We start from the raw sequence: 22,400 nt of genomic DNA, 5'->3' as shown, positions 1-22,400 counted from the left end.
CAGTGATCCGGACCCTCCCACAACCATCCACAATTAAGACAATTCTCCACAGCATGTCAAAGCCAATCTGATCTAGGCAATCCTTCAATTGAGACTTCCTCTCCCCAGGTCACTATTGGTTGTATCAAGTGGCCAACATAAACTAACCAGGACATGCTGCTATGACAGTACCTTGCAACCCTGACTACACATTAGATTCACCCAGAAAGGCTTTTTGGTCTATTCACCTAGACAGACTCACCTAATCTGAGTGCCCAGGCTGCCTGCGGAACACCACTTTGGTGACTGGAGGAGACAGGTATTTTCTTGTTGTTGTAACTTCGATTTTGCTACATGTTCACTTTTACTGCAATAGGCCAGTGCCTTAACATAGTGTATGGTTGCCGGGTGGTGTCACAAACATATAGTGGCACACACACTAGTGTGTGTGTGTGTGTGTGTGTGTGTGTGTGTGTGTGTAATACTATGATCCTCAGAACCCAGTAGATTAGAGTCCTTAAGTCCACATAACCTCTTCTAAGTTGTACAGACTAAAGGCACTTTCTACTCATTAGAGTTCTAAAAGAATTTAATGGAATAATATATAAAACACTGTTATACCTGAATGAATAAGTACTAAAAGGAAAAAAAAAACCTCAACAATAATTGTTTTTGTTGCTAATTTAATTAACCTTTTAATCATCCATTATCATTATCTGAAAGTGAGAATAATAGAATTGGCCTTATAGTACAATTAAAGGAAATAAAATATTCCCAGCACTATGTCTAACGTATAGTAAACAATTAAGAATGTTTGCTATTGTTATTAATAAATATATAAAAGGCATATATAAAAACCATAATTTTATTTTTTCATGTCACTGTATTACTAAGAGTAGTTCTATAAGTAAAAGCTCTGCTTTTCAGAAAACTTCCAATGATTCACAGATGCAAGATATGTATATATGTGTAATTTTTATTTTAAATTTTTAATTATTTTATGTGTATTGGTTTTCATTGTATGTATGTCTGTGTACCACGTGCATGCCTGATGCCCATGGAGGCCAGAGAAGGCATCAGATTCCCTGGAACTGGAATGGTTGTAAGCCACCCTTGTGAGTGCTGGGAATTGAACCACATCCCCCGGAAGAGCAGTCAATGCTCTTAACTACAGAGCCATCCCTCTAGGCTCCATTATTCACTGTTCTAAATGTATCTTATGTGTATGTATTTCTATTCCTACATGAGTTTGTGTGTACCACAAGCATGTAGGAGGCTGCAAATGCCAAAAAGAGGGCATTGGATGCCCTGGAAGTGGAGTTATAGGCAGTTATAAGCCACTGTGTGGAGGCTGGTGACTGAACCCTGGTCCTCTGCAAGAACAGTAAGCACTCTTAACCACAGAGCCTTCTCTCCAGCCCCTACATTATTTATTTATGATGCAGATGGGGAAATTTATAACAATTTGAGATTGCCAATCTCTTCCTGTGGTAAGCTAAGTAATGAGTAAAGACTCATTCTGAAGTCTGTGAATGTTACTTCCCCCGACAAGAAAGATTTTGAAGATACAGTTAAATTGGGTTTTGAGATGGTTTAGATTTCCCTGGATTATCTGGCTTAATCCTTACAGCACACATAGGAGGGATACAGGATTGGTATGAGCAGAATCAATGATGCATGTATGTCTGTACGCCACATGCATGCAATGCACAGCAGAGACCAGAGGAAGTCACCGAATCCCCTGGGACTGGAGACACAGACAGTTGGGAGCTGCCATGTGGGTGCTGGGAACAGACGTTCCTCTGGAAGACAGGCTGGTGCTCATAATTGCTGAACTATCTCTTCAGCCCACCAGAAATATTTCTAAAGACTCCAGAGAAGGGGAAACTTTAATTAATAGCAAAGAATTATGTAGTTTAAACTTTATATGTATGTATGGTTGTCTGATTAAAGAAATAAAAATATGGGATACAAAGTTAAATTTCAGAAATAACAATCTTACATATCTGTGCATACAAAAATTTAGGACATACTTAAAGAAATATAATTATTCATCTTAAATTCAGATTTAATGGAGACTTTTATATTTCTTCTGGCAATCCTAATTGTATGGATATTGTTAATGCCAATTAGTATACAAACAATCTCTACTTTTTATTTTAGTGGGTTTATGAAAATCACATTAGAAAATATGACTGTAAATAAAGATAATTTTAATCCTACTAAATATAAGGTGCACTTAACTAGGAATCACCATTTGTATTATCAGATACCACCATATGTATGCTTATCAATTAAATTGCAAATGGAGGTTATTTTTCCTGATGAATATACTTCAGAGATGGACAAAACTCATGAATAACTGATTAATGGTTTTTTTAAGTGAGTTTTAATGAGACTATTAGATAAGTAACTCAGTTACATTTGAAGCAGGAAAGGAACAAATGGTGGTATAATTATAAGATGCTGTACGGATTGTACAACAGCAACACATTTCCTTAGGGGAATCTGGAGCACAGGGCTATTTCTAGGAAGTATTGGGGCACATGTAATCATATTACATGCTTCCTTCTCTTCCTAACCATCAATATTGCCCAGCTGAAATCTAGTTAAGTAGATTTCCAGAGCTCCCTTGAGGATAAAGAAAGGTCACAGAGAGGCAGAAGGGGAATTGTTCTTTCTCCTCAGAAATTTGGAGAGTAAGTACAGAGTGAACTCGAGCATATGCACTTTGATTTTCTCGTGCATTTCTCCTTCATTGGGCTCCTCTGAGACAAATAACTGATGCCACAATGGGATATGTTTTACACATGCCATCAAAAGACTGTAAGTGTGGCCAACTGTAATTTATAACTGAAGGTGTCAGAGCTCCAATAGATTTTAGAAAGTAAGAAATCAGTAGTAGTTAAGTACTTAAAAGTAATAGACTTATCTTGGCTATTACCAATGTTCAAAAGAATCATTCCTAGGATGCTTCTGTCCATCCAGTCATGCTCTTCATTTTTTTTTTTTTTTTTTTTTTTTTTTTTTTTTTTGTGGCCTTTTGACATTATCTGCCGATTTGACTCTCTGGTCTGGAATGTAGCAGGTGCACTGCAGGTTCTTATGACAGCCCTCAATCTGTACTGTGCCCTTTGAACCCAGCCCTGCTCCTCTGACTTTCCCTCCATTTGCCAGCAGCACTGAGATACTAGACTGGTTCTCATTCCCAGATGTTCATTACTATCCTTAATAAATGTTAATGTTGTTCTGAGACAAATGTAAAGTCATTACATAAAATTCCTGTTTAGTAAATACTTGAGAATCAAACAAATTCTCCTGTAATTTTGATAGCCAAAAAAAACAAGTTTATGTTTAAATGGTCATAGATTGATTCAGATAAAATATATTTTCTTATCTCTGAGAGAGTAAGTGTAAAGGATTCATGATTTGAAGACAAGCCAAAGAACAAAAAAGCAAAGCCCTGCCTGTGGTTCAAGCTGTCATAACATCAGAAGTGACAGAGTGCTGTTGGTTGTGTCAAAGCTAAAGCAAGGGAACAGACTTTTATAATAGATGCCACATAATATATTTTCTCTAATGAAATTTTCTTTGCTATTAGTCAGAATATCTACCAAATCTTTAAAGTAGTTTTGATTAAATTGAGCAAGAGCTTCTTTGACATAATCTCATCTGAGAAGAGGTGACCAAGAAGTAAGATACTCAGTTATCTATTATTAAAGGAGAGAACACAAGTAGGCAGAAAGGTTCCCATGCTCCCCTTGGAAATAATGTTCCATACAAACATAATCATAGATTGTTTGTTTAGCTAACTGTTTTGAAAGCATTTGCTTACTTGCTCTTTTTATTTAACCAGTGTTGCCATCCCATAGAAAATGTTTTCTATTTTCTTCACAGGTTGTAATGAATCCAGTCTCTGTTCCACCATTTCGATTAAGGAGTGTGTTAAGCTTCACTGTCAGTCACTGCAATCTTAGCTTAATACCAATTAGTCTATTTCTCCACCAATACACGTGTGTGAGTGTGTATGTGTGATACACAAAGAATATAATACAAAATTTACATAGACATTTCAAATATAAGTAGACCACAAGTTAAACTGAAAATATCATTAACAATAATACCCCTTGCCAATCCTTTCATTCAGCTTTTAAGGTTAATTTTATCCAGTTTTCAATTACTCATTGCCAAGTTTTTAAACAAATTTAAAAAAATATAGTGTGCTGAACATTCACATTGTACACACCACATTTTCCCTCAGTTTCAGTATGTATCTGCTGGAAATGAAGGACATTCCACTGGATGATCATACCTGTATTGGTGCCAAGAAAAGCACAAAATTCCCTATTACCATTCGATACCCAAAATATCCTTGTGGGTTTCTCTAATTTTCTGCAAATGTTTGTAGCTGGCTTTACTTTCAATGTACCTTTTTGTTCTAGGTCTCTCTTCTCAACACCATGGTTTTCAATTTATTTGGAGGGGGCAGGGGCAGGATACCTTGAGCAAAATAAAGGGGAAAAGCATCTCTACTTTTTTGTTCTAAATTCATTTTTATCCCTTTTTGTCTCAAAAACCATGTATTCAACACCACCACCGTGCTCTGTGGGAAAAAAAAAAGAAAAGCCCTTCATCTTGCTGTATTCTGGAGCCTGGAGGGTGCTAGGCCCCTGGGTAGCAGTGCATAGAATTCTAGCTTTTTTCCTTTCTCTTTATAATGGGCTGAGATTACCTTGTGTCTCTATGTGACTACAGACGTCATTAACCAACATGTATCTGTCTACTTTCTCTCATTTAATTAAAAGAAAACAAAAGAAAAGGAAAAAGTGGGGATAGAGAAGGTCAGCATGGGTGGGTTTGAGGTGCTTTCGGCAAGTGGGTAAGTGGGCATTGTGACAACATGGAGAGAAGACCTCTGGCATGTTTAATTGTGATGTTTAATGGACATCCTGGCTGTTTAAGATGACACTTTAAAAATACAATTCTCTCCTACCAATGCCTTGAGCCCTGTTACTCAATGGCAGAATCAGAAGAACCTATAGGGTTTTATTTGGAGTTGACATTGTCTGTTGTAACTTTCTTTCTCTTTTTCCTTCCTTTCTTTCTTTCTTTCTTTCTTTCTTTCTTTCTTCCTTCCTTCCTTCCTTCCTTCCTTCCTTTATTTACTTATTTATTTATTCATTCATTCATTTATTTGTTTGTTTGTTTGTTTTTGGTTTTCACTGGAAGGAAAAAGATGCTTATTTTAAATGTTGAAGTGTACAAGTTGCTTTGTTACAATAAAACCAGTGTGTACTCAAAGGACCTGATGCTTCTCTGTCAGAGCAGATGCTCAACATGACCTTCCACTTTTGACCTGCATAATAACATCAATTCAAACTTTGTCTTCCTAATTTTGCATTTTTCGAAACTTGTTTTGCAGGATGACCTCAGGGCTATGAAGATTGAGTTAAAGAGATGTGAATCATATCTTAATGTCTCCATAACTGAGTGAAGTGGGTATAGTTTGCCACCATGGACTTGTAGTACCCTTGATTTTTTTCTTAATTTGGATTTTTTAATAGGCCTTTTATTACCTGGAGATTATAATAGCACCTGCTCCCACCGTGTTACAGACCCGTTACACTAATGCCATCTATATGAAGGACAGATGCTGGCATGTCATCATTGTCATTGTGAACTAGCTAAGAAGGTAGGCTGTTAGAATGAGCAGCCACGAGGTGACCCAGAGTACTCTGTCCCAGGTATGTGGCAGAAGCTCTCAGACGTGGCTCTGTAAATCTGGGTGGATGAAGAGCTCTGTCTGATCAATGCCACTGTGCATGGAATAAGGTTTCGGGAAGCTACCTGATGCACAAGCTTTCTAATGTTGTAAACAGAACTAAAATTAATTGCCACTTTCTCAGAGATGATTAATGGACAGTCTGTTCAAACTCAAAGCTTTTTGATGTGTAAAACTTTATAAATGGAACTACTCCATCAATGGATAAAGTGTAAATCTGTCTAGATGTAGAGTATGTAATTTCTGCACATGACTCTACCTAGCAAATCACTGTATCATCACGAATCTTGCTCTAATAAAGGAACGTAAAGAATTTTTTTTAAAAGCCCAGTAATGGTGGTGGTGCATGCCTTTAAGACTAGCACCCTAGAGGCAGAGCTAGTTCTAGGACAGCCAGGACTACACAGAGAAACCTTGTCTCAAAAGGAAGGAAGGAAGGAAGGAAGGAAGGAAGGAAGGAAGGAAGGAAGGAAGGAAGGAAGGAAGGGAAGGGGAAAGAAAGAAAGAAAGAAAGAAAGAAAGAAAGAAAGAAAGAAAGAAAGAAAGAAAGAAAGAAAGAAAGAGTTCTGTGCCAATCTTATGTACAGATAATACTACTAAGTACATACCACTGTGTTCAGATAGAAAAGCCTGAAGAGGATTCATTCAGAAATATTTCCAGCTATCTTAAGGGTTCTCATGTATGGTGTACCACATTCCACCAAGAAGTACTTAATATCAGATTATTAGCTCATCTTATATGAAGTGTAAGGTTGACATTTCAAGTGTCAGACCAGCAAGTGCAGTGGAGCTGCTGTAACTCTCAGGCAGGCCACAGTTATTGTCCTTGGGGAGTATGTCCACAGGGGAGCCACCGAGCCACAGTGGACAGTTTCAAACTCATAGTTGCACTGTAAGCCCTGTTTAAACTTAGTGAGTCACAATATGAAATGCAGTAGGAGGTTTTCCTATGTCCTGCCTGGTCCCACAGCCACTGGGTCCCAAGTAAACACACAGAAGCCTATATTAAGTACAAACTGTATGGCCTATGGCTTCTTGCTAACTAGTTTTATTTGGTTTATAAAATATTATGTTAATTTTTGTATATTTGAACAAATCCTCATTATTTTAAAGACTTCGTACATTTTTAAATGGTCATCTCAAACCTTGTTTTAATATGCATTCACCTCAGTTTGTTGTAGCATGAATCTTAAAGAGTCTTATTAATAAAATCAAACCTGAGGCCAGTTATTGGGGTAAATGCTGGAAGATAAGAGAAGCAGAACAAGCCACAGCATCCTCACTTCACCAGTTCCTCAGGTGATCCTGTTTCCTCAGACTGGAAGCATCTCAGTTCTCATCCAGAATGAATCTCAACTGAACTGCTGCTCCAAAGCCTAAAAGCTTAACTAGCCGTGCTGCTAGGTCTTCATGCCTTATATATTGTTCTGCCTTCTACCATCTCTCCCTGAGATTAAATTAATCACTTTCTGGGATTAAAGGCGTGTGTCCCCATGCTTGGCAGTATCCTTGTGGCCTTGAACTCACAGAGATCCAGACAAATTTCTGTCTCTGGAATGCTAGGATTAAAGGCATGAGTGCCACCATTTTCTAGCCTCAGTATCTAGTGGCTTTTCTGTTCTCTGACCCCAGATGAGTTTATTAGGGTACACAATATTTTGGGGAACACAATACCATCACAGTTTGTAATACTGGCTCTGAAGCTCCTTAAATAACATTGTTTCAGTGTTACCGTCTTTGTCTGTTTTATAGGCCTGTAAATCTTCTGAGCAGAGAAAAGAGGAATCTGGTAATGGGATCCAACCAAGGGGCTCAGTCTTTTCAAGGCACACAACACTGGAAATGGATTGAGCTGCACTAAGATTTTAGCCCAGCAGTTCTATTCTGAAAATTCATGAAGTGGAGCTCACAGCAGATTACTCTGTAAAATTAAAACACAAGTGAGAAAGAGCCAGCCGACTATATTTGTGCAAACTTAGAGTACTTAAGAGCTCTGTCATTACATTTGAATACACCTAAAATAATACCATATTTGTCTTTGAATTCATGTGGGAAAATCAGTCTATACTACAATTACCAAAAGTTCCATTTCATTTGGGGAGCCAAAACCCTGCAGAGTAAGGCATGTAGTTATAACCCTGGTGACATATAAAAAAATCCTCCCAATCATGCATTGATTGACATGTTTGTTCTATTTTGCAATTCTATGGCAGCTAAAAGGCTAATAATATCCATATTTAGGACATCAGGATTGGAAACTGACTACACAGGTAATTTTAATATAGAGCAGATTGCTAGGCATTTAATCAAAGAAAAATAATGTGCTTAATACTATCACATTTGAAAAAATAATTTCAACAGTACCAAGTAGGGAATATTAAAGGCAACTTTTATCAATTCAAAGGCTAATGTCAAAAATCTCTATTTTTTAAAAGAGGATAATTTAATTTCTGTGTTTTCCTGGACAGGAAATGAACTCTTAACTTTTATTTATTTAACAATTCCACTAAGAGTTCTGAGTCTAAATAATGACTTGGTAATTTTCACCTTCTGTTGAAATATTGATTTTTTTTCCCTGAAATATCCAATTATTATTACATAAAGGAAGAAATAAAATTCATGAGGCACATTATTCCTTCCCTTTTCTCCATAGTGAAACACACCAGAAATTGGAGTCTGTTTCTTTTCTGTGATTTTTAAAAGATCCAAGTGATTACTGTGTCTTTTAGATTTAGATTATACAATAGTGTTACCATTTATTATGCTAGTCTGTATGTTAGGGGGTTGTGAAATATATATCATACAAACTAAATCAGTGCATTGGCAATCAATGCAAAATATATATTGTTCCTGAAGTTTAATGCTAATTTCAGATGACCTCCCTATGAAATTATGTTTTCCCCCACCCCACCTTCACCCCATCTTTAGTTACAGACTCAGCTGTGGCTCAGGAAATTTCTGCCATGCTTCTTATTTCTTTGTAGGAGGCTACTAAGGGTTCTAATAGCAGTATTGGAATAACACTGTCCAGGTTTCATGCCAATTATGTTAGAAATAATGAAAATGAACACTGTGGCAATATGTATATTTGATTTAGGAAATGATTTTTAGAATTCGGAGAAAATCTTGGCTTAGTTCCTATAATAGTCTAACAGTGCATGTCTACTATCATGCAGATTGATGTGTCCCAATCATGGATGGCACTTAATTAAATAAGATAATGCATGCTCTACTAATGTTAGTACTCTTATTTATTTCTTAGGAGGGAGTTTGTTGGGTGCATTGATTCAAATTTTAATGGTTACACTAAACACTATTTTATAGGCTTTTAGACTATAATTGTTTTCCAAATAATTTTTTTCTATTCAACTAATTTTTATCCTTAATAAACCTTTTATACATGTCTTACATAAACAAAATATCTTAAAATTGTTTTGTATGCTGATCACATTTAATTTACTTAGTTTTATGAATATAAACTTTTCTCAATATAAAATTTTGATACAACTAATAATATTACCTGAGCAATAAAAACAAAGGCATTTGCAGAAAAGAAAATATTAATATTTTTTTCTGAATTTCAGTATCTAATATTGTAACCCATTTTCTATCAAATATGAATATATTTTATATTTTATTTCTATCAAATAATGAATATACCCTAATTCAGAGTCTTAAATTTTACTAAGTTCCAAAATACAAAAGATAATTGAAATGTATTCACTTTCATAATGAGAAAAGTTTGGATTCATTAGTACCCCTCACACACACATATATTCACTTACATAAACACTTACACAAAGATATGGATGACATTATAGTGAGTTTCAAAAAAGTACATGAAGGGAATACGAAAATTGCCCCTGTGATTAAATAAGTTACATCACTATCAGAAATGGGTCAATCACATTCATGGGGTTTCACTATATTGTTTCTGTTTATTTCAAGTGATCCTCCTGCCTCATCCTCCTGAGTGCTAGAATTAGAGGCATGTGCTACCACAACCAGATAAAGGAAATTTTCATTGGCACAATTAAGATCTTTATTTTCTATAAAAATAAAACCAGAAAGCCCCACTAGAATAGATGGGGGTTGAGGTTGTTACTACAAATAACATTAAAAAAATACACAATATATCTATTTTCTGACCAATTTAGATAGCCATGTAACAAAAAGAAAAGGATGAGACTAATAAGAATAAAAATAATGTGTAGAACATTTAAAATTTCCACCAACCCTGACAGTCTCGAGTAGGTGTCACAGGGACACGAAGACCACTTCCTGAATCTTCACAGACCATTCTGTCCCAAGTGATACTTTCTGCTACCATAGCAGCCCATGTTTGAAGAATACAGCCATCCTGGGGTCTTATGGACAGCCACATCTTACCCCTGTAACACCTGTTCCTGAATATAGAGGAAAAGTATGTCTTGGGCTGATCTCTAAGGAATTTTTCCAGTTCCTTTACCCCATAACATCGTGCTTGGAACTGTGCTTAGCTTGTATTTTCTATCCAAATAAATAAATGTGATTACACTAGAGATCTTTCTATCATATCAGTAGAGGGATTGATTGTCGATGTGATTAAGAAATGTAGTGCCTCTATTGGAGAATTTATTGATAAACTTAATGAGCAAAAAATTGTTCAACTCGAAGAAGTAAGCAGTCAACCATCAAACAAATCCAGGATGCAGTTGACAAGGAGAAGGCACAGGCAGGCACTGGTTCAGAAGTGAACTACCTGTTTGACATTCAGAGGAATAACATTGCCAATGGCCTTGGAGGTCACTTTCTGAGAAAGGCTACATAGAGCACATAAGGAGGCAGAGTTGTCTGGACTACCATATTTCTGCATGATATGATGTTGTTGTTGGTATTTTACTCTTTATTTGGGGGAGGTCTGCCACCCAGCTCCCAGATAAATCATACCTGGCCTTAGTTTGGCTTATTTCTTTCCAGTTTTCCTTAACTTAAAGTACCCCATCTACCTTTTGCCTCTGGGCTTTTCCAATTCTCTTACTTCTGTAAATCTTACTCTTACTCCATGGCTTGCTGTGTATAGCTGGTTGTCTGGGTGTCTGGCCCATGAAGTCCTCCTCCTTCTCTGGCTACTTCTTCCCCTGCTCCTTGGTTTCTCCTTCTATATATTCTCTCTGCTTGCCAGCCCTGCCTATTCTTTCTCCTGCCTTGCCATTGGCCATTCAGCTCTTTATTATACTATCAGGTATTTTACACAGTCACAATAGCACAGCTTCACAGAGCTAAACAAATGCAACATAAACAAAAGTAACACACCTAAAAATAATATTCTACTACAACATGATGCATGGCAAGGAGCGAAAGCAAGTGATATACTGGGTGAAGAAGCATATTGTACAGAAAGGTAGTGTTGTGAGATGTCTTTCTGTATGCTGCGAATATGTGTTGCTCTGATTGGTTGATAAATAAAGCTGCATTGGCCTATGGTAAGGCAGCTAAGAGGCAGGCAGGGAATCTAAGCAAATGTATGGAGAGAAGAAAGGAGAACAGAAGAGATGCCAGCCAACACCAAAGGAAAAGCAAGATGCTGGCAGACTGTAATGCCACCGCCATGTGGCAAAACATATATTAATAGAAATGGGTTAATTTAAGATGAAAGAGCTAGCTAGAAAGAAGCCTGCCATAGGCCATACAGTTGGTAATTAATATAAGCTCCTGAGTGATTATTTTATAAGTGGCTGTAAGACTGTAGGTGGGAGAGATTTGCCCAGACCACAGGGCCAGGAGGGACTGGAGAAATCTGGCTACAGCATGTAGTGCAGCAGAAAAAGGAGACCATTGCCAAGTGCATGTACATCTAAAGCTGCTCACAAAGAAGGCTCAAGCTCAGCCAGTTAGTTATGTGGATGTATCTATCTCAATTGACATGGCCAGAGAGAGTTAACTTAAGTTGAAACTAGTCTGTGTGAAGAACTCTTCCTGTGTTGATGTCTATTGAAAATACAGTGTACCTTTCTTGAAAAATTATGAAGGCTCATTTAATGACTTAACCTACTAGCCACTCAGGTATTTCTGACCCTTGCTCTGTATCCAGAGTTGTCCAATGATCACTTTTGAATAAGCAATTTACATCAGCTTGCTGCCCAACTAAAATTACCAAGTTAGAGAGTTTTAACTTGCAATTAGTTATACCATCTTGCAATAAAATGACATTTGAAACAGAATAAATAAATAAAATTTCTGTCAATAACTTAAAACTTATCTTTATAAAAAAAAAACCTAAGAACTAAGACACAATAGTTTGAGAAATAACAAATTCAGCTATTTTGAATTTTAATTCTAACTCTCAGCTGCTATGAGATGCTAATGGCCTCAACAAAGGCATCATAGGTATCCAGATTGACATTAATTAGTTATATTCCCAAAGGGAAAAGGATCTCAGATTATTCTAACATATTTAAAAGGCTTTAATAAGGAAAAAATGAAATATTTGAACAGCTAATGCATATATAGGAAAATAAAAGAATAGCAATGTGTGTCAGGGTTTGACTAGAGACTCAAGCACTTTACATATCTTTCTTAACAAAATACTGATATTGTAGGAGTGATCTTGTATTATGGAGAGTGATGAGGCAGTTTTTGTAAGGCTGTAATCTCTCTGTCTCTGTCTCTGTCTCTGTCTCTGTCTCTCTTTTCCTCTCTCTCTCTCTGTCTCTCTGTCTCTCTGTCTCTCTCTCTGTCTCTCTCTCTCTCTCTCTCTCTCTCTCTCTCGTGTGTGTGTGTGTGTGTGTGTGTGTGTGTGTGTGTGTGTGTGTATGTGTGTGTGTGTTGTTTGTTTTTTACTTTTTGGGATGCCCTGCTACCCAGCTCCCAAATAAATCATACACAGAGGCTTATTATTACTTATGAATGCCCAGCCTGGCTTAGTTTCTAGCCAGCTTTCCTTATCTTAAATTATCCCATCTTATTTTTACTCTGTGGCTTGCTGTGTAGCTAGGTGGCTGGCCCCTAGAGTCCTCCTCCTTCTCTGGCTCCTAGATCTTAGATCTCTTTCCACCCAGTTTTCTCCTTCTATATATGCTCTCTGCCCGCCAGCCCCACCTAAACTTTCTTGTGCCTTGTTATTGCCCAAGTTCATCAGTCGCTTTTCTCTGTGTCCTGCAGAATGTGTGTGTGTGTGTGTGTGTGTGTGTGTGTGTGTGTGTGTGTGTGTGTGTGGTTTGTGGGCATGTCTATATGCAGGGAGGCCCAAAGAGGACATTAAGTGTCCTGCTCTCTCATTTTCCACCTTACTCCTTTGAGATGGGTATCTTGTTTCCTGTCTCTATCCCTCCCCCACAGTGCTGATGCTACAGAGTGTTTTAGCTTGGCTTTCTATGTGAGAGGCAGGGATCTGGGCTCAGTTCTTCACATTTGCATAGCAAGTGCTCTTCCCATTGGAGCCATCTCTCCAGTGCTGATGTTATAAGCATCCTGCAAAGGAAGTTGGTTGTGAGATGAACATACTCCTGAGCCAGGTATTAGAGAAGCTAAAGGGAGCTCTGGGGAAAATGGAATAGCTGTAGGTCCAGGTACTCTGTCAGCCAGGTGAACTAGCCAGTCACAACTCATGAGCTGCCACAATATCTGGTCAATTTCCAAATATCTTCAAAGTTATTACATATATTTCAGATATCTTTGAGGTTTACCCTAACTAGGACATTTCCAACCTACTCAGTTTAGAGAATATTGCCTACTTAAATGCCTGTGGTGATATATTGTGCACTCTAATAAAACTTATCTGGGGATCAGAGGACAGAGCCAGGTACTAGATTAGACATAGAGGTCAGGCAGTGGTGGCACACACCTTTAATCCTATCATTGAGGAGGCAGAGATCATCTGGATCTTTGTGAGTTCAAGGCCACACTGGAAACAGAGCTAGGCAGTGGTGGCACACACCTTTAATCCCAGTACTGGGGAGCACACATGCCTTTAATCCCAGGAAGTGATGTCTGGGCAGAGAAAGGTATAAAAGGTGTGAGGAAACAGGAACTCACTCTCTTGAGGCTGAGAATTTCATAGAGGTAAGAACGTGGCTGGCTTGTTCTGTTTCTCTAATCTTTCAGCTTTCACCCCAATATCTAGCTTGGGATTTTTTCTATTAAGAAGACCGTTTAGCAATTCAAGTTATATATGCCTACATAACTAAAGATGAAAAAATGAGATAAATGCAGATAAAAGAAATGTATAGAGCTGGGCGGTGGTGGTGCATGCCTTTAATCCCAGCACTCGGGAGGCAGAGGCAGGCAGATCTCTGTGAGTTCGAGGCCAGTCTGGGCTACCGAGTGAGTTCCAGGAAAGGCGCAAAGCTACACAAAGAAACCGTGTCTCATGAAAAAAGAAAGAAAGAAAGAAAGAAAGAAAGAAAGAAAGAAAGGAAGAAAGGAAGGAAGGAAGGAAGAAAAGAAAGAAAAAAAGAAATGTATAGAACATTTTAAATTTAAATTTGATGCCATTTTTTCAATGCCATAATAGAATGGGATTAAGTAAGAAATGAGATGTTTATATAATTCTTAAATAGATGTTCCATAAAAGGTCTCCAAGATATATCTGAAGTATATCTACCAATATGCTATATAAAGAAATGGCCATGTCAAGATCACCATTGACAAGAACTGAAGATAAATACAACATCTTCTATCAAAGAAAGCATGAGAAAGAACTGGGACTCTGAGCAGTAAGCTAAATTAGCAAACCAACAAGGAATGAGGAATCTTTTAGGAATTAGCAACAAAAGAAAGCCATTACCCATAGGATGATATGAGTTCAACAACCATTGACCCTCCCTATCTCCCAACACTGGGCCACCTCCTCTTCCACCAAAGCCACATGCCCTGCCCTGTCCCACCTACATATAAGCTGAGATAGTTATGGCAGCATCTCCTTTCCCACTGGCCTCACAACCCTGCTTACTATAGACATGTGGATCCCTACTGTTGCAGTTTCTGTTCAGGGGCAAACTAAGTACCAGGAACAAGGGTCAACAGAGCTGAGCCCCACCCATCATCCTAAAACTTACAGTGCTGATAGCCTAATATGGAGCTGCCCTCAACATGCCTATTGGTGAAATTATTAAGGCCACTCCACGTAGTTAAAAGGGAGGTTTATTTTGTGGGGTAACTTACAAATGAAGGGGTAGGTTGCAGGGTCTGGCAAAGGTATAGGGCAGTCCAGCGGTGTTCTCTGGAGAACTCTGCTCGGTCTACTTCCTGCTTCCAGCCTCCCGGGAACCAAGAGAGCGACCTCCTCCTGCTCCTTGGTCTTCCGCTCCCTCCTCTGCCCCGCCTTGTGGGCGTGATCATTACTGAAGCCTCAATGGAGGTTGGAACTTCCAGGCCAATGCTGGGATGGCTATCCACTACACATGCCCTTCTGCCAAGATGCTGTAACCATGTGCTCACACTCCACCTCTCCCATGTTAAAGTCCAGAAAAACAGGTACAGCCCCACAACACACACACACACACACACACACACACACACACACACACACACACACACACACAAACACAAAAAACACACTTCACGAGAGTCAGGCTGTTTGGGAAAAATTATTTACGCCCTGCAAAGGAAGTTTGGACCACATATAAACTGAGGGCCAACCTTAGAGCATGCTTCTTGTCTCATGGGATCTCAGTTACAAAAAACCGAGTCAAAGAGGAAATGAGGAAGCATTTCAAGAAAAAAGCCTGAACCCACATCTGTAAGTCTTTCTGACAGCAGGGATTACCTTAGTCATAAAACCACAAAGGCAGTCCAGGGTAGGGCTTCAGATTTAGGTTTTCCCAGAAATCAGTGACTGTGGGCCTGGAACATCTTGCTAGCATTCATAAAATAAAGTTTAATTATCAAATGCCTTGAGCCTTTAGATGGGGGGGGGGGGTTGTTGTTATTTTCTCTAGCTTGGTGATTGGATTTTTATTAATTAATTAATTATATACGGCCGTATTTGCAATAACAAGAATATTTTAATTTTTCAAATGTATTATTATTGTGCATGCATGTGCTGATGTGTGTGGGGAGGTGCACGCCCCGTGTTGGGGATGAAGAGGTCAGAGGACAACTTTGGGAGCTTCTACTTTGACCTCCAAGTGGATTTCAGGCAGTGTGGAGAATACAGGCATATGTGACAAGTGCTGCCCACTGAACAGTCTCAGGTGCCCAACAAGAAAGCTTTAATACTGATATGGGATTAAAAGATTAAAAAGATTCTGATGAAGAGTGGCTTTGATAATCACTCAGAAGATATTTTAATTTCCCCTTTAAAAACATTTTAATTTCTTTTCTGATTTCAATATTTCACGTTTTATTTTGACAATGACAGACTGAATTGCTTTCACACTAATATTAAATTTTTTAAAGAAAAACATTAAAAATAGAAACCCTATGTAAGCATTTCTACAGCCTATTTTGGCTGCCCACATCAGTTAATTTAGTTAGAAATAAATGTCAGTTTCTATGCATCTCTTTTCACTAGTCTGATAACTGAAGTGAGTTGCAGAATGTTTGCTATTTTATTTGCAGCCAATTAAAAAAAAAATGAACAAGAAAATGCTGATTTTATAAAATATAAATTAAAATAATTTGAATTTTTCTTTTTTTCTCTTTACATGATTATAGCTGAAGTTTTCCTGGTCCTGCCTGGCTCCCAAGTACCCAAGTAAACACTCAGATGCTTATATTAACTAAAACTGCTCAGCCATTAGTTCAGGCTTATTACTGACTAGCTCTTACACTTAAATTAACCCATAATTCTTATTTATGTTTAGCCACATGGCTTGGTACCTTTTCTCGGTTCTGCCTTCACATCTTGCTTCCTCTGTGTCTGGCTGGTGACTCCTGACTCAGCCTTCCTGTTCCCAGAATTCTATTCTCTGCTTGTCCCGCCTATACTTCCTGCCGGGCTACTGGCCAATCAACATTTTATTTATTAACCAATCAGAGCAACACATTCTCACAACATACAGAGCGATATTCACAACACATGATTGCCTAATGTCTTAATTTCTTTTCTATTGCTATGATAGAATATCCTGTCAAAAGAAAATTAGAGGAGAAAGGGTATATTTTAATATCAATCAACCATATCAGGGAAATAGGTTGGTCATGCCACTCCCATAACTGGGAATAAAATATAACCAATGCATGCATGCTCTGTTCAGCTTCAGTTCAGGATCTCCTCCCTAGGTAATAATAGTACTACCCACAATGGGTGTGTCTTCTCACTTAAATGAACCTAATCAAGGTAATTTCCCACAGATGTGACACAAGTCAACCTGATCTAGACTCTACCGTATTAAGACTCTCATCTCAGATAATTCTAGACTGTGGTAAGTGGATAACTAAAACTAATTATTACTGGGTGTGGTAGCAATCACCTTAATCCAAGCAGTTGGGAGGCAGGGAGCAATGGATCTAAGTGAATTATTGGACGGCCAGGTCTACATAGAGAGATCCTGTATCAATCATCAATCAATCAATCAATAAAAAGAAATAAATAAAACTAATCTTTATACCTAGGAAATACTTCCTCCTTTTAATAGTCATGATTTATATAATGAATATTTTACAAATTAGACAATTAAAAAGCATCTGATTTAAGAGATTAAGAGGTATAAGTAAGATTAAGAAGGATAATGACTTTATTTCTTCTATTTTCTGATAAACAACAAAGTGAAAATATGAGCAAAATACTGACATAATGGGAATTCCAGGGAAATCAGTGAGTTTCATTAAAATACTTACTTACTCAGTATTTCTGAAAATTATATGTAATTTAAGCTTGTGTTTTTACTTATTAACTTTTAGGTTTCTAATTTGTTAACTTAGTGGATCTCTACCTCCTTTATCAAAACACAAGCCAAATTAGCTGCATAATAATCAAGAAGCATAATTAAGTTCTAGAAAACAAAATAGGATTTTAATTTACTTCACAAAAATATTTGTTTCAAGCTGGGTGGTGATTGAGTACACCTTTAATCCTAGGATTTAGGAGGCAGAGGTAGGTGGATCTCTAAGTTCAAGGCCAGTCTGATCTACAGAGTAAGTTCCAGGACAGCCAGAGCTACACACACAAAAAAACCCTGTCTCAGAAAACAAAAAATCCAAAACAAACAAACAAAAAATCTGTTTTACTGTTTCATGTTTTTCTCTTTTTTTAAAACAAAAGCTTTATTTATTTTTTGTTTTGAGGTAAACATTTTTGCTATGGACCTCAATGAATTTGAGATTTCCTAACACTAACCCTCAAATTTGCTGTGCAGCTAAGGATGACCCTGAACTTGGGATCCTCTCGTCTCTACCTATAAGCATGAACTGCTCCCTGTGCCCAGTTTATATATCCCTGGAAATGGAATCCAGGGCTCTCAGGCTCAACCATTTAAGCAACTTCCACAGCCTGAAATGCTGAAATGTGACACCTCTGTTTCTTGATGTTACCAGGCAAACCTGGCGGTTGCTTTTAGAGATACTCTGAACAGCCTATGGTCTAGGTGATAATCTTCTATCAAATATACTGTCTGGTTCCTTGACTTCTACTCATGAACAAGCCTGCTTTAGGGCCAAGAGAACAAGAAAAACTCCATTTTAAGAAAGAACTCCATTTTAGATAGGACTTGACCGGGGGTTGAACCTGGTTCCAATAAAAACCACACAGTTCCAAGAAAAATTACAAAGTGCCAGGGCCCGGTCAAGGCGACCCCACTATGGGCTGGCAGTGAGGAACTTTGGTGAACAGCACCTGCGGGCTCAAAATGTCCTGTGGCCTTCTGATAACCATTGTTGAAAATTCCTCCAGACCTCAACCAGTGAATTCAAAGGTTACACACCCTCACCCAGTCGTGAGACACCTAGGCTTGTACCTCCCTGCTTGCCATTTTTCCCTTTAAAAACCCCTTACTCTGAGGGCTTAGGGCTGTTCTCCACCCACTGCTTCAGAGTGCTGGATAAGGAACCCAGCTTGAGCTTGTAATCAATAAACCCCTGTGTGTTTGCATGGGATATTGGCTCTGTGGTGGTCTTGCTGGGGGTGGGGGTGTCTTGCAATGGACACAATAGGGCCTGCCTAAAACTAAATCTATTGCTCTGCTCCAATCCCCAGTAAAAAAACTAAAATCCCCAGGCATTTGTTAGGAATGTTTATTTTGCTGCTACTCAATACTTATCAGCAACTCAGGTGAGAGTTACCATTTTCTTTAGCAGCCTGCCAGGAGTCCAGTGAGGCTGTCCTCTCAAAGAACAAAGTAATTGTTCTATAATTGTTTGCTCTACAATGCCCCCAGAATAATTTTTAAACACAACTGAACCTGAAAATCTTAAATGACAGATCTAATTCATACTGATATTTCCTTAGTAGTCCCATAGGCTTCTCTCTATTGCTTTATCTTTTCAAGCTAAATCCGGAGTTTATTCAAATACAGCAATATTTTAAGAAGGACTATGTTAAAAAACTACCCCAAGACATCTCTGACAAAATTTCTCACTGACCATTATTAATAGATAGTTTGCTGTTGTAAGGAATGTGTATTTATGCCAATGAAAATGTAAGATGCAATCAGAACTGATAGCTGGTGTGGATATCGCTCTGTATAAATAAAATGCTGTTTGGCCAGTGGCCAGGCAGGAAGTATAGGCGGGACAAGAGAGAAGAGAATTCTGGGAAGTGGGAGGCTGGGGCAGAGAGACGCAGCCAGCCACTACCAGGACAAGGAAGATGTAAGGTACAGGTAAGCCACGAACCAAGTGGCAAAGTATAGTTTAATAGAAATGGGTTAATTTAAGATAGAGGAACTAGATAACAAGAAGCCTGTCACGGCCATACAGTTTATAAGTAATATAAGCGTCTGAGTTACTATTTTATATGTAGGTTGTGGGACCACAGGGCCTTGGTGGCACCTGGAGAGAAGATCTCCAACTACAGATAGCCTTTTAGCTATTTCCTCAGATAATGAAAAACTATGTTTGGCCAAGCACACAAGTGTCCGCACAGTCTATTGTATTTGCTCCTCAGATGAAGATATATTTTATCACTGTCACAATTAGCAGTAGGTATTGAGGAGAAAATTAGTGGAAAGGAATTCATTGGTGCCCTTCAATATTTAGACATAGTGATTATTATTAATATAATGCATGATGGTAGACACTTGTGATCCCAGCAGGCAGGAGACTAAGGCAGGAGACCCAGAGTTTGAGGATAGCTTGGATTACATAAAGCCTGTCTTAAAACCAAGCCAATCAAAAATCTAACTACCATATTGTCATTTGTAACTTGTAGTGATCATAAAGTTTATGGATAGGAGAACTGTAGAAACTGGTTGGACCTCTTTTGTCACAGAAAGGGGTTAGGCTGTCAACAAGGAAGAGAAACCAGATGAATAGATTTGAAGAAGAATATGGTGGGTGTGATTTCTTTTTATGAAGATATGGGATTGAGAAATGAAACAGTTAATATATTTTAAACATTCACAAGTGAATGTTGAGTGTTTTTTTGGTCTAGAAAAATTAGTTGTTTATTTCATTATGTTGTTTAAATTAACCACTGAAGCATTACAAGTTAAATTTGAATAAATCAGTTGTTAATGGAGAAAAGAGATTAATCTGGGCAAGAGCAGTATTCTCCCTCCCAAAAACAATGATTACAAGAAGTGAAGGAAATGTTTATTATGAAATCTCCAATTACTATTGTCAGTTTCTGTCTTAGTTATCCTTTTTGTGTTACAAAATACCCCAACAAAGGGCATGTGTGATGGCCCCTGATAAGAGCATTTGCCACACAAGTCTAATAACTTGAATTAGATATCTGGAACTGATGGTAGAGGAGAGAAACAGTTCCTGAAAGTTGGCACCCCCATCACAATAATTAATAATAATAATAATGATATTAATTTTTAAAAATACCCTGACAGAAGCAGCTTGAAGGTAAAAGGGTTTCTTTTGGCTCACAGTTCCAGAAGGATGCAATCATCACAGTTGAGAAGGCATGGCAGTAGAGGGGGAGTGACAGCAGTGGAGGCACAGCCGTGGGGGCGGGGGTGGCAGTGGTAAGGGCTGGACTGGGAGCAGAAGCAAGGGGCTCGCTGGTCACACCGCACACACATTCAAAAAGCAGAGAGAGAACAGGGAACAAGGCTAGGCTGGAAAGCTTCAGGAACTTTTCCCCAGTGACTCTTCACCCAGACAGGCTACACCTCCAAATGGAACTGCAATCTTCCCAAACAGTACCGACTAGAGATCAAGTGTTCTAATGTGAGCCTCTGGAGGACACTTCATATTCAAACCACAACTGGTGTTTTTTTCTTTTGTTTTGTTTTGTTTTTTTTTTTAATCAGGTCAAATAATACTTAAAGGTTCCAAAGCAAAAAATAAGTAAATAAATGCTGTTCATTTTTGTGGTGAACCTAGCACTGATTACTATGGTTTGTATATTGAGTGTTTCCTTCTGAGGTTCACATGTCGGAAGTTTTGATCCCTGGTATGTTGGTGTTGAAGGGCTGGAACCTTTAAAAGGTGGAGCCTCCTAATAGGAAGTTAGGTCACTGGGGTTGCCACCTTAGAAAGAATTAAGGTATGTGTGGTGATATTGTGTCCTCTCAATATATTGTGCACCCTAATAAACTTATCTGTGGTCAGAGAACAGAACAATCATTAGATAGACATACAGGCCAGAAAATGGTGGCACACACACATCTTTAATCCTAGCATTCCAAAGGCAGAGATCTGTCTGGATCTCTGTGAGTTCAAGGCCACACTGGAAACAGCCAGGCATGGTGACACATGCCTTTAATCCCAGGAAGTGATGGCAGGAAGCAGAAAGGTATATATACAGAGGACCAGGAACTAGAGCCTCTGTTAAGCTTTTAGGCTTCTAGCAGCAGTTCAGCTGAGATCCATTTGGATGAGGACACAGAGGCTTCCAGTTTGAGGAAACAGAATTGGCTGAGAAGTTGGCGGGGTGAGAATAGATGTGGCCTGTTCTGTCTCTGTGATCTTTCATCATTCACCCCAATACCTGGCTCTGGGTTTGTTTTTATTAATAAGAGCTTCTAACAATTCGTGCTACAGATATGCATTTTAATATCCTTGTTAGTTCCCATGAAAGCAACTTTTTATAGAAAGAACAAGCCCAGACTCTGACTCATCCTGGTTCCTGTAACATCAGGTAATCTCCCCCATCATTGTGGCATCATCTGCTCTGCGACCCTCATCCAGGGCAGCCTCCCAAAGTATGAGCTAAGAAACCTCATTTTTCTGTAAAGAACCCAGTCTAAAATTTTGTGACAATCATAGGAAACAGATTAAGACACCATGTTAAAGAAAAAACTAAAGTTTTTTAAAAGAGGTAATACTAAAATAAAATGTTACAGATAGGCAAACACTTGCACCTGCTGGTTGCTTAGAATTCCTACTCATTTTCATGCCTCCCCTTTGTGGTGATACCCACAAAGCTTTGTGTACCCCCAATACAGCTTGCCATAGAATTAGAGGACAGAGCCAGCCACTAGATTAGACATAGAGGCCAGACAGCAGTGGCACACACCCTTAATCCTATCACTCAGGAGACAAAGATCTGTCTGGATCTCTGTGAGTTCAAGGCCACACTGGAAACAGAGCCAGGGAGTGGTAG

At 38.4% G+C, this 22,400-nt stretch overlaps 1 pseudogene; it reads left to right on the top strand.

Annotated features, from left to right (window-relative positions):
• The first annotated feature begins 5,684 nt into the window (after positions 1–5,684).
• On the top strand, positions 5,685–11,684 carry LOC118594571 (annotated as a pseudogene).
• Positions 11,685–22,400: the final 10,716 nt, after the last annotated feature.

Source organism: Onychomys torridus, chromosome 13, assembly GCF_903995425.1.
Source record: "Onychomys torridus chromosome 13, mOncTor1.1, whole genome shotgun sequence".
Classification (NCBI taxonomy): Eukaryota; Metazoa; Chordata; class Mammalia; order Rodentia; family Cricetidae; genus Onychomys; species Onychomys torridus.
Note: the sequence above shows the minus strand (reverse complement) of the source record. Positions and strands in the feature narration are given on the sequence as shown.